Source organism: Myodes glareolus, chromosome 5 (assembly GCF_982192425.1).
Source record: "Myodes glareolus chromosome 5, mMyoGla1.1, whole genome shotgun sequence".
In the NCBI taxonomy this organism is placed as follows: domain Eukaryota; kingdom Metazoa; phylum Chordata; class Mammalia; order Rodentia; family Cricetidae; genus Myodes; species Myodes glareolus.
In genome coordinates this window covers 27,917,192-27,931,829 of record NC_142030.1, presented here as the reverse complement: position 1 = coordinate 27,931,829, position 14,638 = coordinate 27,917,192, and the positions used below count along the sequence as shown (strand labels likewise).

General features: G+C 45.8%; 1 protein-coding gene across 2 annotated transcripts in view; it reads right to left on the bottom strand.

Annotated features, from left to right (window-relative positions):
• Positions 1-14,638, bottom strand: part of Cacna2d3 (calcium voltage-gated channel auxiliary subunit alpha2delta 3) — an 837,667-nt gene that overhangs the window by 407,876 nt on the left and 415,153 nt on the right. The gene's annotated exons all lie outside the window — the stretch shown is intronic.

Here is a 14,638-nt window from a genome sequence, read left to right as displayed (position 1 = left end):
TTCTCAGGCCATTTGCTTCTCAGACCAGTCCACAGGGATTCCTTTGTGCCCTAGTTGGCCTCTCTGTGACAATGATAAAGGACACACCAAAAACAACTCCAGAGAGAAAGGGCTTAATTTCATCCTAAAACCCCCAGGTCAAACTCCATCACTGAGAGAAGGAAGGACGGAGGCTCAAAGCGGGGTCCTAGAGGCAGGAACTGAGGCAGAGATCCCAGAAGAAAGGCGCTTAGTGTATTGTTCCTATGGATTGTTCAACCACTTTCTTGTTTCAGGACCACCTAGGGGCAGAACCACGCATAGTGGGCAGGGCTCTCCCACATCAATCATTAACTCCCCACAGACTTGTCTACAGGCCAGTCTAACAACCATTTTCTCAGGCGGGGTTCCCTCTTTCCAGTATCTCTAATGTGTAGCAAGTTGGGCCTCCCTGGTAGCAACCCGAACTCTCCTCTGTTTCTTATGATTCTGTAGAAATCTAACCTCAGCCTCATAAGACAGTAGCTATGAAGCCCTGTAAAGAAGTATGACGCACGAGGACATGGCTCATGGATCACACAGCGTGCTCGAGTCTGGACTTGGATTTTGTTTGTCTTAGTGGTTGGTACTAAAGATGGATCCTTGCACATGCTAGGCCAGCACTCACCCATTGTGCTACACCCCTTCATTCTTTACAAAGAACTTAGTCCCTAACTGGCCCCAGGGCAGAATCACTGTAAGCTGGGTTCTGCATTACAAGCCCATCTGGTATCATAACCTTGTCCCACGCTCTGTGGCTCTCAGGTTTGTACTGCTTAGCTACCGTTCTTTTAATCCATGTGTGGCTAGGTGTCACCTGCTGCTTTGGGCAAGGGTTCCTTTGATTGTTGGACATGGAGAATCAAATGGAACAAAACGTGCCGGATTGGCTCACTGCTCTTTGTGACAAGGTCAGTTGATTTTGCTTTGTTTTTCCTGTTCCAATTATAATTCATACATCAGGTAAAAAAATAATTCCCCAAAGAGAGCACTTCCAAATAGTGTCATAGCTAGAGGAGTCCTTGGTTTCTCTTTCTTCTCTCCTTCCTCATTCCAAAGTGTACCCTTCTTTCCTACTGATAAGGTAAACAACCCCCTGGTCTCAGAGCTGCATTTTCCTCTCAGTCCAGCTCTATCTCCATACAGAGAAGTTTTCCAGGATACTATTTCCCAGCTTGTAATGTCCACTAATCACTGCTCTAGCCAGTTTGGTAGCCATGGCTGACCTCTAGATACTGATGTTTAAGCAGAAATAAACTTACCCTCCCTTAAAAGCCATGCTCCTCTACAGCTCCAGCCATGTTTAGGTGCCCATTAGCCCCTGTGTGACTACTACCTCATTGTCAGTGTGCATGTAAGAACGCTGCCATCACTACAGAGGGTGCCACCCAACAGTGCCAAGCTGACGACACAAGAGTCAGAGCGACCATTCCGGCTCATCATACCAATGACAAATGGGGAACCTGAGGCCTAATGTGGTGTGATGGATAATCTTGGTTGTCAAGTTGAGCGGATGTGGAATCAACTAAGAGACAGGCCACTGGGCATACTTGGGAGTGACTCTCTTGATCTAGTTATTTGAAATGGGAGGACCCATCCCAAGTGGTGGGTGGCAACTTCTGGGGGCAGCTCAGGTAATGAAAGGAGATCTGAAGGGAAAGCCTTGCTTCCTGCCTGCTTACCTTCTTAGGGCCTTTCCCAGTACACCAAGTTCCCGGGCTTCCAACATACTGAAGCCCAGTGGTTCTATAAGGCTCCTCTAAGCCTTCAGTGATAGACTGCGACTGTCCAGCTACTTAGACTCATGGGATGAGTATCTCCCTGGTGCTCAGCCTCTGCAGTATGAAAACAGCTATTGTTAAATCGCTCAAACTCTATCCTGTAAGTCAATTTAGTAAATCAAGAGACCTCTAGAAGATACAGATAGAGACTGTCTTAGTTAGGGTTTCCATTGCTGTGAGGAGACACCATGACCACGACAACTCTTATAAAGGAAAACCTTTAACTGGGATGGCTTACAGTTTCAGAGCTTTAGTCCATTATCATCACGGCAGCACACAGGCAGACCTGGTGCTGGAGAAGGAACTGAGAGTTCTACATCTTGATACCTCAGGTGGCATTAAGGAGACTGCACACTGGGCATGACTTGAGCATATGAGACCCCAAAGCCCACCTCCACAGTGACACACTTCCTCCAAAGGCCACACCCACTCCAACAAGACCACAGCTCCTAATGTGCCATTTCCTGAACCTATGGGTGGGGGGCATTTTCTTTCAAACCACCGCAGGGACCCAAGACCCTTTTTCTTTCTTCTGACTCTCTTATACTAACAAAATACACATGATTTGAAGAATACCTAGTTTCATTTCTGTTGCTGCGATAAAATCTTAACAATAGAAATCCTAACTAAGACAAGGGCAGTGAGACTGGGTCGTGCCAGCAGGGCTAGACCACGCAACACAGACACGCACGGTCTTTCCCCATGAGTAAGCCAGCGTACTTGCTTCTGTGCTCATCCAGTTTGAGTTGGGTTTGGGCATCTGAAGTGAGAGGATCTCTGTGTACCACAGCTGTCCTCTCGTGCTTCCCCTTCCTTTAAGTATGTGCGTGCATGCATGCACACATGAGCATCAGTGTGCATGTGTGCACATCCACATGGAGTCAGAGGACAATTCCAGCTCTCACTCCTCAGGTGCTGTTTCTCCTTGGCTTCTCAGACATCATGGAACTAGCCTGGAACCTGCTAAGAAGGCAAGGCTCGCTGACCTGTGCAGGGTTTCACCGATCCCTACCTCCTCAACACTAGGACTCCAACCATGTACCTACGCGCCAGCCTTTTTGACATGGATTTTTGGGGTAACTGAACTTAGGTTCTCATGCTTGCAAGAAAGCACATTATGGAGTTATCCCCTAGCCTCCCCTTCTCTCTTTTGGTTTTTCATGACAGAGTTTCTCTGCACTACAGCCCTGGCTGTCCTGGTACTCACACTGTAGACCAGGCTGGCCTCAGACTCACAGAGGATCACTAGCTTCTGCCTCCTGACTGCTGGAATTAATGCCAGCACTGCCCAGGCCCACCCTTCTTCTTAATCACTGTCCCTGAACTTGCTACTTACCAAGTGTCTGTGCCAGACAGAACACATCAAAGCACTCTATGCCCAGCGGATCTTTAGTGTTTACCAGTGACTTAACACTGTTTTGGTACCATGGCTATATTAAATGCCATCTTACGTACTAACATAACTGAGGTTCAGCCCCTGAATATTGACAAACAGAAACACAATGAATACTCTTGTTCTTGCTGTAACAGGGACCATGAAGCCTCAATCTTGCCATCTGTGGAATGGTCATGGTAACTGCCTGGATGGTGGATAGAACAGAGTCCACCAGGATTCAGGAATACAGGAAGACATGTCTGTCCCCTCCTGTCCCCATTTTGCCTCTCCTTTAAGACATCTTTCTTTTCTTAGCCTTCTTTTTCCTCTTTGCACTCAGAGGTATGGGCTGTTGAGAGACGCACCTGAAGAGAATTGTGGGCCAAGAAAACAATGTGAAACCCTCTTCATTTCAGAGTCCCTTCCTGTTTCATAGCTTGTGACAGGAAATAACAGTCACATCACAGGACAACAGGTCTGCAGTCACTGAGAGAGGGTGCTCATCCATGAGCACCAGAATGACAGTCCTAGGAGCCCATTCAGTGCCCGTGCTGAGATGTTCAAACAAAGAAGAGGCGAGGGAGCTGGGGTCCGGGAGAGGGGAGTTCTGCCCAGGCCCAGGGACCACTTTCCTCCTAAGGACACTGCACGCCAATTTTCATGTCCTCCAGCTGATCTCACCACCACATCACAGCCACAGGCTTTCTTCCACACACAAGCTCTTCTGAGGGAGTGGATTGTGGGCTTCTTTAAAATCTTTCAACTCTTGCACAAATGGAGGAAGAATGGATGGCATGGGGAGGACTATTATCAATATTTAAATTTAAAAAGAAAATCAGAAAGCTGGTGGCTATGGAGGTGGCTTAGTTGTTAAACGAACTACATCTTAAGCAAGAGGACTTGAGTTCAGCTGGAATACAGATACGTGGAAACAGGAGGCTTTCGGGAGCTCATTGGCCAGCTAGTCTAGTCACTTGGTGAGCTACTGGTTTAGTGAGAGACCCTATCTTAAAAATAAGGTGGCAAGCAAATAAACACACACATATGCATGCATGCACACACTCACACACACACAAATGCACACATGTGCACATCCTCACCCATCCCCCGGAAACTTTATACTTCAGATGCTTTCCATACCAACTGTCTCCTTTGCAGCTCTGTCATCCAACACACCTTGGAAAATAACATCTTGCCCTTCAAGGGCCAGGCTGGTTTAGATGAATACAAACATGGCTAATTTCACTGATCCATTAATCCCCAAGGGTCCTTGGGAGCCTAGCTACAGAAGAATAGAAGGTTCCAAATTGCTGGGCTGGGAACTGAGCAACAGATGTGGCCAGAAGGTAGCCAGTCCCTATGCCTTTTCTAAATTAAACAGTTTGTGGGAAGTAGTGACAGCCCTCCCGTATTATTAAACTTCAATAAAGGAAGAATAAGGTGGCTTTTTATCTTTGCTTCAGGCAATTCATGTGGCATATGCTGCTGCCCAGGAAAAGGCCTTGCTTCCAAAGCAATTAGTGCAGCTTACTGCCTGGGGAGATAAACCTGCCACCGCTCCTCCTGCTCAGTGCCAGCAGGAACCAGGGAGTCTGCTTATCTCCTTCACACAGCCACCACAGCCCGGCCCATGGAGGTCCCTGGTGCAGTGGGCTCTCCCTCTACCTGTGTTTCATTTGGTAGAATCATATTGATAAATCTCTCTGTGGAACCAGGATGCCTACGCTTCCCTGTCCATGTGTCTTACTTAGGGCTTCTATTGCTAGATCCATGACCAGAAGTAATTTGGGAAGTGTCTTCTTTAGTTAGGGTTTCCATTGCTGCAATGAAACACCATGACCAAAGAGCAAGCTGCTGAGAGAAAGGCTTTGTTTGGCTTGTGCTTCCACACTGCTGATCATCCCTGAAGTCAGGCCAGGAACTCAGACAGGGCAGGAACCTAGAGGCAGATGCTGATGCAGTGGCCATGGTTACTGGCTTGCTCGGCCTGCTTTTGTAGACAACCCAGAGCCACCAACCCAGAAGTGGCCACACCCATAATGGACTGGGCCCTCCCCATCAATAAGTAATTAATAAAATGCCTTACAGATGGTTCTTATGGAGGCATTTTCTCAGTTAAGGTTCCCTCCTTTCAAATGACTCGTTTAAGTGTCAAGCTGACCTAAGACTAGCCAGCAAACTGATCCCTTGTGAACTCGACAAACACAGCACTATTAAGCCCCACGTTTTCTTTCTGATTCATCTCCAGGATCTTAACATTAAAAACATAAATAACTTTAAAAGTCCCACAGTCTTTACAAATTCAAACACATTAAAATTTCAATCTCTTTAAAATATCCAATCTCTCTAAACCTACAATTTCTTTTTTAAGTTCCAAGTATTTCAGCCATGGGCTCCTGTAAATCAAAGTTACATTAAATACCTTCGTCCAGAGGGAAGAACCAAGGCATAATCACAATCTCAACCAAGCAAAATCCAACTCCAACAGTATAAATAACTCAAAGTCCAAATATCTGGCATTCATTCACAGGCTTCTTGCTTCCTCCAAAAGGGCCTTGGTCGTTTGAGAGCTTGCTCACGACAGCACACACTGCTGGTCTTCTAGGCTCTGGTTGGCTCCGCTCCACGGCTGCTGCTGGGCTTGGTGGTCATCCATGGGGTCCCTTGCTACATTTAGGCCAAAGTTTCACCACTAACCTCTCATAGGCTCTCCTCATGGTGCCAAGCCTCAGCTTCTCGGCATGAGCCCTCAGTCCTGGGTCTTCAACTACCACTAGGCTGCCCTTTTACCACTGGCCTCTCCTGGCCTCTCACAATGTCAAGCCTCGGCCATCCTGCATGACCCCTTCATGTCTTCAAAACCAGCTCCACCTGGGTGAGTTCAGATGCCAGCACGAGGTACAACCTTGACCCCTGCTGGAACGCAGCTTGTGTGTACTGACCCTGAGAAAACACTTCCTAGAAAGTTCTGCCTCAATGATACTGGTCTTGTCTTAGTCGCTGCTAATTTCTTAGCTTCAGCTGACCAGGATTCATTGCCCTAGTAATGCAAGTTTTCACTTCAGTGGTGCTGACGTGTCTTTTGTGGTCTCTTGTTAATTGTGACTTACTCCTCAGGTGACTAGAATGACAGACTGTTAATTGAAAATAGTAAATGGCCCTGATATTTAAACTTCCCTCTGAAACTTCAAAGGCCAGGCCTTCATCTTCTCCATTGTGCTCAACATTCTTATCATCCAAGCTCTGACAGAACATTCAGCTGAGCTCTCAACACTCAGTGGTTCTTCTAACTCAAAGTTCCAACGTCTTTCCACATTCCTCCCCAAAACATGGTCAGGTCTGTCACAGCCATACCCCACTATGCCGGTATCAACTTGTTTTAGTTAAGGTTGCTATTGTTGTGATGAAATACCATGATCAAAATGCAAGCTGGGGAAGAAAGGGTTTATTTGACTTACACTTCCACAATATTGTTCATTATTGAAGGAAATCAGAACAGGAACTCAAACACGGGAAGGATCCTGGAGACAGGACTTGACAGAAAGGCCATGGAGGAGTGCTGCTTACAGACTTGTTCCCTATGACTTGCTCAGTCTGCTTTCTTATAGAACTCACAACCACCAGCCCAGAAGTGGCCACACCCACAATGGGCTAGGCCCTCCCCATCTTACGCAGGCATTTTCTCAATGAAGGTTTCCTCCTTTCAGATGACTCTAGCTTGTGTGTCAAGTTGACATAGACACAACTGTCCCTCAGTGTGTTTGGCTCTAGTAGTGACCACACACAGTGACAGCTGGGTGGCTCAAGGTGAGGTAGAGAATAAAAGCAGAGTAAGCATAAGGACGTACAGAGTGTATCCTCAGGTTCTCTGCAGCAAGGGTGAGAGAACAATCTTAAGTGTGTACAGCCTTCCTCCCATCCAGGCTACGGACACACAATCTTCTAGGAGTTTTAGCAGGAAACCCGATTACCAGGGAAAAGATGTGTTATACTTCTGTGTGATCCTAGAAACCCTTGTTTCTATTTATTTCTTAACAGATTATAATCCCATCCATGGTACCTTTGAAGCTGCTCTATCATCTCACTTAAACAGAGAGAGAAGAAATCAGGTGAAAGGTTTCTTAGCAACCTTTAAGATGTGCTTTGGCCACACCAGGGAGGTAGACATGCCTCATAAGAAAACTGCTATTCTCCCTTGGGAAGCCTCTACCTGCACTTGTGTATATCTTTCTGAGCACCCCCATACTTAAAGTTTATATTAGAATATCTTTAATAAAACTCCAACTCTGCTTCATATGGGCTAGTCCTGAAATTCATTTATGCTTTAATGCCAGAAATTTCAAGTCTAGCCCAAGCTGAAGTCCCTAAAAGAGCAGGAGACCTTGTCAGGCAACTGAATGAAGCAGTGTGGAGATACGTCTCTATCCCCCACTGCTGATACAAGTGACAGATATATGTTTTGACAGAATAGAATCCAGATGTTCTGAGAGTGCTATGTGAGCTTAGGTCTCTAGAAAAACACCATGTACTCTGTGTGTGTGTGTGTGTGTGTGTGTGTGTGTGTGTGTACATACAAAGGAGATTCATTAGAATGGCTTATAGTCTATCCCAACAATGGCTGTCTACCATCAGAAGGTTCAGGAATCCAGTAGCTGTGCCGTCCAATAGGCTGGATGTCTCAGCTGTTCTTCAGTGTGTGCTGGAATCCCAAAGAAGTAGACTCCACTGCCAGTTAGGGAAGGGACTTATAGCAAGAGCGAGAGCAAGCAAATAGCGAAAGCTTCCTTCACCATGTCCTTCATATTGGCTGCCAGCAGAAGGTATGGTCTAGATTGAAGGCAGATCCTCCCACCTCGAAAGTTCTGCAGTCAAAGTGGATTTTCCCATTTCAAATTATTTAATTAAGAAAAATAATACCTCATGGGTGTTCCCAGCTGCCTGGATTTTAGTTCATTCCAGACGTCATGAAGTCATCAATCAACAATAGCCATTATAAGAGTCCTGTAGAGGCCTTCCAAGCTTTAGTCCCAGTAACAGGTGTGACCCAATTTTCCTTCTAGCAGGAAGGTGGCTTTTGACAGTCCTGCCAATAGGCAATTGGTCTAGACCAGCCATCACGGCTGTCTCACTGTGAAATTTCCATGTAAGCTCTCACAGGGCTCCATAGTCCAAATGAAGCCCATCTACCAGATTCCCACAGCTATCTTCTAGTTGGATGTAGTTATGACTAGGCTATTTACTGTAAAAGGGGGCTCTCTGTCCTGCCATATGCACACCTGCCCCAACATCAACCCCAGGCTGATTCTCTTAGGCACCCATTTAGCTTGAGAAATTTCTTGGCTGAATTCTGTAGATATTTGGCCACATGGCTCAGGGATACAGGGCCAGGAATAGTCAGTAGAGTTTACAGTAGAAAGGCACACATCTGTGGCATGGCCACCTCCAAACCCGGACTTTAGTAACTCAGGCTACCATTGATTCCTCTGGGGAAAGTGGAGACAAGGTGTTTCTAAAAATGAAAATGGAATGGTCTGAGAAAGCTGGCAGGAGGGAGGTAGCTCAGCTGTTTGTAAGTTAGGGGCGGCACGAATTCTGATGGATCTGCCCTGGACACTTCCCGGGTCTCCTTCCTATTGTGGATAACAGATTGAAGTGTCTAAAGGCAGCAGCTGTTTAAAGCCAGTGCCAAATTAGACACGAGATGGATCTCTTGGACATGAACAACATGTGCCATTTCAAAACAGGCTCCTCACATGAGCTACAGCTCTGTTACTATTGCGGAAACGCTAATTATTTCAGTAAGAAGATGGGTGACCATCAGCTCAGTACAGGAGTGCCTCAGCTGGGAAGCTCTCAGGTGAACCAGCGCTCCCACCGTGGCTTCAGTCCCTGCTGTCCCAGAGAAGACACATTAGTCACCTCACACAGCCCACCACAGAGTCTGAGAAGACCTGCTGCCATGCTTCATGGAAGGCCACAGCAGGGTCCAGATGCTGAGAGGAAAGTGGTAGCATGAATTCTAATTGTCTTAATAATAAAAATGTGGAGACAGATATTGGGAATGAAAACTGAAAGATCAGAGAAGCAGATCAGTCACTAGAGAGTGCTCAGACTGAAGGACTGATCCTGTCTCTACAAATCCCCAGACTGCATTCTCAGACTGCCCCTGAGCTCCTGTCCCCTCCTGCCTTACATTCCTCTCTCCTCCCCGCCATCACTCCTGTCTCTGCCTCCTTATTGCTGGGATAAAAGGCATGGGATCCCAAGTGCTGGGATCAGCTTTGTGTGAGCTCTGTTTTTTTTAGACAGATTCAATCCTGTGCAGCCCAGGGTAGTCTTGAACTCACAGAGATCCATCTGCAGCTGTCTCCCAAGTGCTAGGATTAAAGGTGTATACCATCACTGCCTAACCTCTATGGCTAACTAGTGGCTAGCTCCACACTCTGATGTTCAGGCAAGCCTTATTGTTACATTACAAACAAAATAACACTATAGAAAGCCACAGCCCAGATGCTTCTTGACAGGGCACCTGCTTTGTGTGCCAATATAGGATGGCAGTGGGTGTGTGAAGCAGCAGGCCTTGCCCTTCATGTCTGCCTGACATCTCGGAAGGTTCAAGCTCATCCTTCATCAACCTTATAAGGGCCTTGATTTGATGCAAATGTGATTCTGGAAGCAAGAATGCTACTAGTCAGACCATGAGTATTGTAGGTAGAGAAATAGACATACCAAAACCCCAGGTTAGGAGAGAATGGCATATAGAAGTGAATTTGATTGCAGACTCCAGAAAGGGAGGACACTGTGTGCCATGGGTGTGGGAGAAAGGCAGCCCTTTAAGTAGGAATGTTTAGGCACTTGGAGCTGTCATTCAGCAGATGGCTAGTAAGAATGGCTGTGTGAAGATTAAAAGATCTCAAACCTCAGAGCTGAGAAGGAATGGCAGGTTTAGGGGCTGGTGACCTTCTGGTCACGGAGGTCTCAGCAGGTGAGCCACAGGAACAAACAGAAACACAAAACATCAAGGAAGAGGGTAGCAGAGACCCAAGGCTGGCTCCATCAAAGAGAAGTCAGCTTCGATCCAAAGGTACTAGAAGGATAGATTTTTCCACCCCAGGATATGAAGGCACAGGCATCAGGAACTCTGAAGACAACTTGCATGCTCCCACTGAGAAAATAAAGATTCAATCACTAGCAAGAAGATGAAACTGAAAAAAAAAAAACCACTCTAAGACAGAACTACAATGAGACTCATCAATAACGTTTTCTTTTTCAGGCTCCCCAATGGATAGTTAAAGATACAATCTTCTAAATATTCCAGTATTTTTTCTGAAGTAAAATGTCTCCTTGCAATTCTTCAGTCGACCTGGCCAGCGGGAATGTAAAACTATCACATGCTGTGTTCTCTTAGGGCCTCGTCGTGGTCCTTCAGTCTTCACTGTACTGAGTCTGTAGTTTGGGTTTCCACGCTAGAGGCAAACTTGTGCCCTTTTCTTTATCCCTCTTGGGAGTTGCCCATGTAGATCTTTCTGCATCTAGACAGAAGATGGTCCATTCCCAGAAATTCACCAATACCTATCCTTGTGATACCAGCTACCCTGGATAGTCGGGTCCTTCCTCTGAACACAGAGTGGCTACCCCAGCAACACACAGGTGTGGAGGAGGGATCCAATCAGCTGGCAAGTCACACCTCTGCCTCTTCCCCAGAGAAGAGGGGAAGAAATTCAGGGAGAGCAGAATTAACTCCTTCCTCATTGCTTCTTAACTGAAGCTAAAGGAACTTTAAAAAGAAAAAGTTCCTTTCATTATTTTCATCTTTCAGAGAAGCCTCATGACATGCGCTCACTCCCTGACATGGGTGGTACCTTTCACAGAGATAATAAATGAGAATGCTAAGGTAGGTCCTTTAATGTGGAAGTCACTCATTCCCTGCCCCTCTCCCCTGGCTCGACAGTTCCCCTGTGCTTCAGGGTCCTGGAGCTGCTGGTTCTACCTGGACTAGGATGATGAGTATCTCTCAACCAGTAAAGTGAGGGCCAAAGGAATGAGAGTCCACGGGAAGGTGTGGCCACTCATCCTTGGAGGAAAAGGCCCCGTATGTGACTAGCACAGAGGCATTAGACCAAGAAACACTGGCTCATCTAGAGAAAAGTAATCCTCCTCCCGAGGGAGCTGTCGGGAACACACCTTATAGGTCTGCAGGTTTTCAGGGGTAATCCTCCTACTTCAGTCCCTAAGAAGAAAACAGAGGAGGGAGAAGGAAGCTCCCAGGCAGAGCAATCAAAACCCACTGTGATTCCCAGCCTGACTGGCATGGGCAATGGGTTCATGGTGGTACTTTCTTGAACGTCATTCTTGTAAAGTAAGGCTGCACTGAGGGGAAGATGACAAGAGGATACAGAGCTCTCACCCTAACTTCCCCCAGTGATAATATCTTCACCAAAGAACAACGATTTAAGCCAGGAAACTGACAAAGGCACAGCACTGAGAAGTAGACTGCAGCCCTCACTGAATTCCATCAGCTTTCATAATCGTTTTGTGCATGCATATGATTTTATAAAATGTTATTATATGAACAGACCCATGAAATCACTGTTAGGAAACCGTTTCCTAACTGAAGGACTAAAGCCCTCTTGTTGACCATCTGTACCACAGCTGCGCTCCACAGTTAAGCTCTGGAGACCACTGATCCTCCTCTATCGCTGAAATATTCTTTTAAGATTTATTTATGTGTGTGTGGCAGTGTATGCACAAATGTGTGCGGCACACACAGAAGCCAGAAGAGGGCATGATATCCCCTGAGCTGTAGTTACAGGTGGTTGTGAGCTACCCAGTGTGACTGCTAGGAATTAAATTTAGTCCTGCAAGTGCTCTTAGCTCCTAAGCCATCTGTCCGACCTTCATCACTGGCATCTAATTTTGAGCATATAATATGACTGGAACCATGCAAGTGCCACCTTTTGAGACTGGCCTTTGTCACCCAGCATGATGCCATCACACACATACAAAAAGGCCTTTGTCAGCCTTGCTGACATTCATACTCTCAAAACCCCAATAGTGCCCAGCCTGAGGCAGATAAATACCTCTTAAACTAGGTTTTTAAAATTAGTGAGCATATAAAGGCTTACATGTGTGCAAAAGTTAAATATTATTTGGCCCAATTTCAATTGCATGGTTTTACCCCCCAAGAATCAGTCACGCAAATATCCAAATGTTTATATGAACCACGTCTACCATAACACTATTTATAATGTTAACAAAAATAAAAAGCAGGCTATATATTGAACAATAAGAAGGATGGAATGTTATGTAGTCGTATTAAATATAGCAGAAGAACTTACATATGCCTATAAAGGTGATTTCAACTTACTCTTGGTTTTAAGAGATACTTAAATAAAATGTGCTTTAAGAAAAAACATTTGATAGCCTTCTGGAATAACACAAAAACATGCTTTTGCCTATTTTTGATAGCAGCGATACACGCAACTTGTAATTCTCTTCCTTTGTTTATTCATATTTTGAATGAGATTTTTCTTAATGTAAAAGTATCATTAAAAAATCATCACAGTCGGGTGGTGGTGGTGCACACCTTTAATCCCAGCACCCAGGAGGCAGAGGCAGGCGGATCTCTGTGAGTTTGAGGCCAGTCTTGTCTACTAAAGTTAGTTCCAGGACAGCTAGGGCTGTTGCACAGAGTAAACTCTGTCTCAAAAAAAAAAAAAATCATCACTGCTGTGGTGAAGCCTTGCTACCAAGATGTCCTTATTTCTGGTAGGGTTTCATATTTTGGAATCTTAGCCCCAAAGTCATTATTAGATACCTGTCCCCTGGGCTTTGGGCAGTGGGACGGTGGGAGAAGAGGCATACTTTTCTTCATAATCTGAGGCTGATGCTGAGAACCAGCATAGAGGGAAGAAGAGACGTGTTTGTCTTCATAAGCTGAGGACGATGCTGAGGATCAGCAGAGAGGGAGAAAGAGATGCACTTGTCTTCCAGAAGCTGATGCCGATGCGGATTATGACAGCAGCACAGAAGAAAGAAGAGATGCACTTGTAGTCAGAAGCTGATGTGGATGCTGATGATCAGCACAGAGGTAAGAAGAGGCACACTTGTCTTCTAGAGGTTGGTGCTGATGCTGATGCTGACGACCACCATAAAGGGAAGAAGAGATACACTTGTCTATATAAGCTGGTGCTGATGCTGATGCTGACGACCACCACAAAGGGAAGAAGAGATACACTTGTCTATATAAGCTGAGGCTGATGCTGATGCTGACGACCACCACAAAGGGAAGAAGAGATACACTTGTCTATATAAGCTGAGGCTGATGCCGAGGATCAGCATAGAGGAATGAAGATTCTGGATATTTTCTGGGAACTAAAAAGACCTCAAAGGGAAATTGAGAGGAGCTAGCCATTAAAAAAACAAAGTAAAGGATCAGATAGGTGGGGTGGAAACAGCCTGGCAATGGTGGTGAATAGAACAAAGAACAGTTTATTGGAGAGGAAATACTTGGGAGAGTTCACCAGTTCCACCCAGAAGGAGGCAAATACAATACTTTTTCTCCCTTAGAGCCACCCAAAAGGAGCCCTAAGAGCTAGGCAGGCAGACAGGCCACCTTCCAGGCTATCTCCCTCATTGTGTTTGCATGCATTTCAAATGAAACTGACTGAGCAATTACAGTAGAGCAGGTGGAAGCTCACAGCCCCACCCCTACCACTTCTTTCCACACACTCATCGATCATGACACCAGAGCCACCAAAGCCTCTACCTTCAGAGGAAACGCCCAGATACCAGCAGACATGTGCTTCTGCAAGGGCAGTTTGAACTCCCAGCCTGTGAGGAAGGTGTGTCTGAGTTTCCAATCCAGGTCTCTGAGCTAAGAAGGAGCAGCCTCCACTTGTAGCAAGAAAAACTTTCACAACATGGGAAGAAAACAAGAATTGCCTTTAAAAAGAAGCAGAGGAGGCACCCTAAAACCAAAAACTCAGCCCATGTCACTGGAAAATGTCCTGTTGTAGTGAGGGCTCTTGCCCTTAGTGGGATCAGTTCAATACTTTTAGAAGGCTCCCACTAGATAGGTGGAAAGGGGAATATTTATTATTGGAGCTAATAAAAACTGACTGTGAATATGGAGTCAGCTTTCTTGGTCATGGAACCTGTGTGGTCACCTTTGTCCCGTGCTCTGAAGAGTCCTACTCTTAACTAATGCTCTCCTGACATCTTCAACATCTTTAAACTCAATAAACCAGAAGCCCCGCTGCTCTGTTTAATACCTAGACCATGTTCTGTTGCGCGAGTAAAACACTCATTCATGTGTAATTTATAAAGGAAAGAGGCTTATTTTGTCTCACGGTTCTTGAAGTCCTAGAGTATGGATGCTGTCTGCTCAGTTCCTGGCATCAGAGGATCCAGATTTATCTATGTGAAGCAGCAAGAAACAAAAGCAAGCAGACAGGCGAAAGGT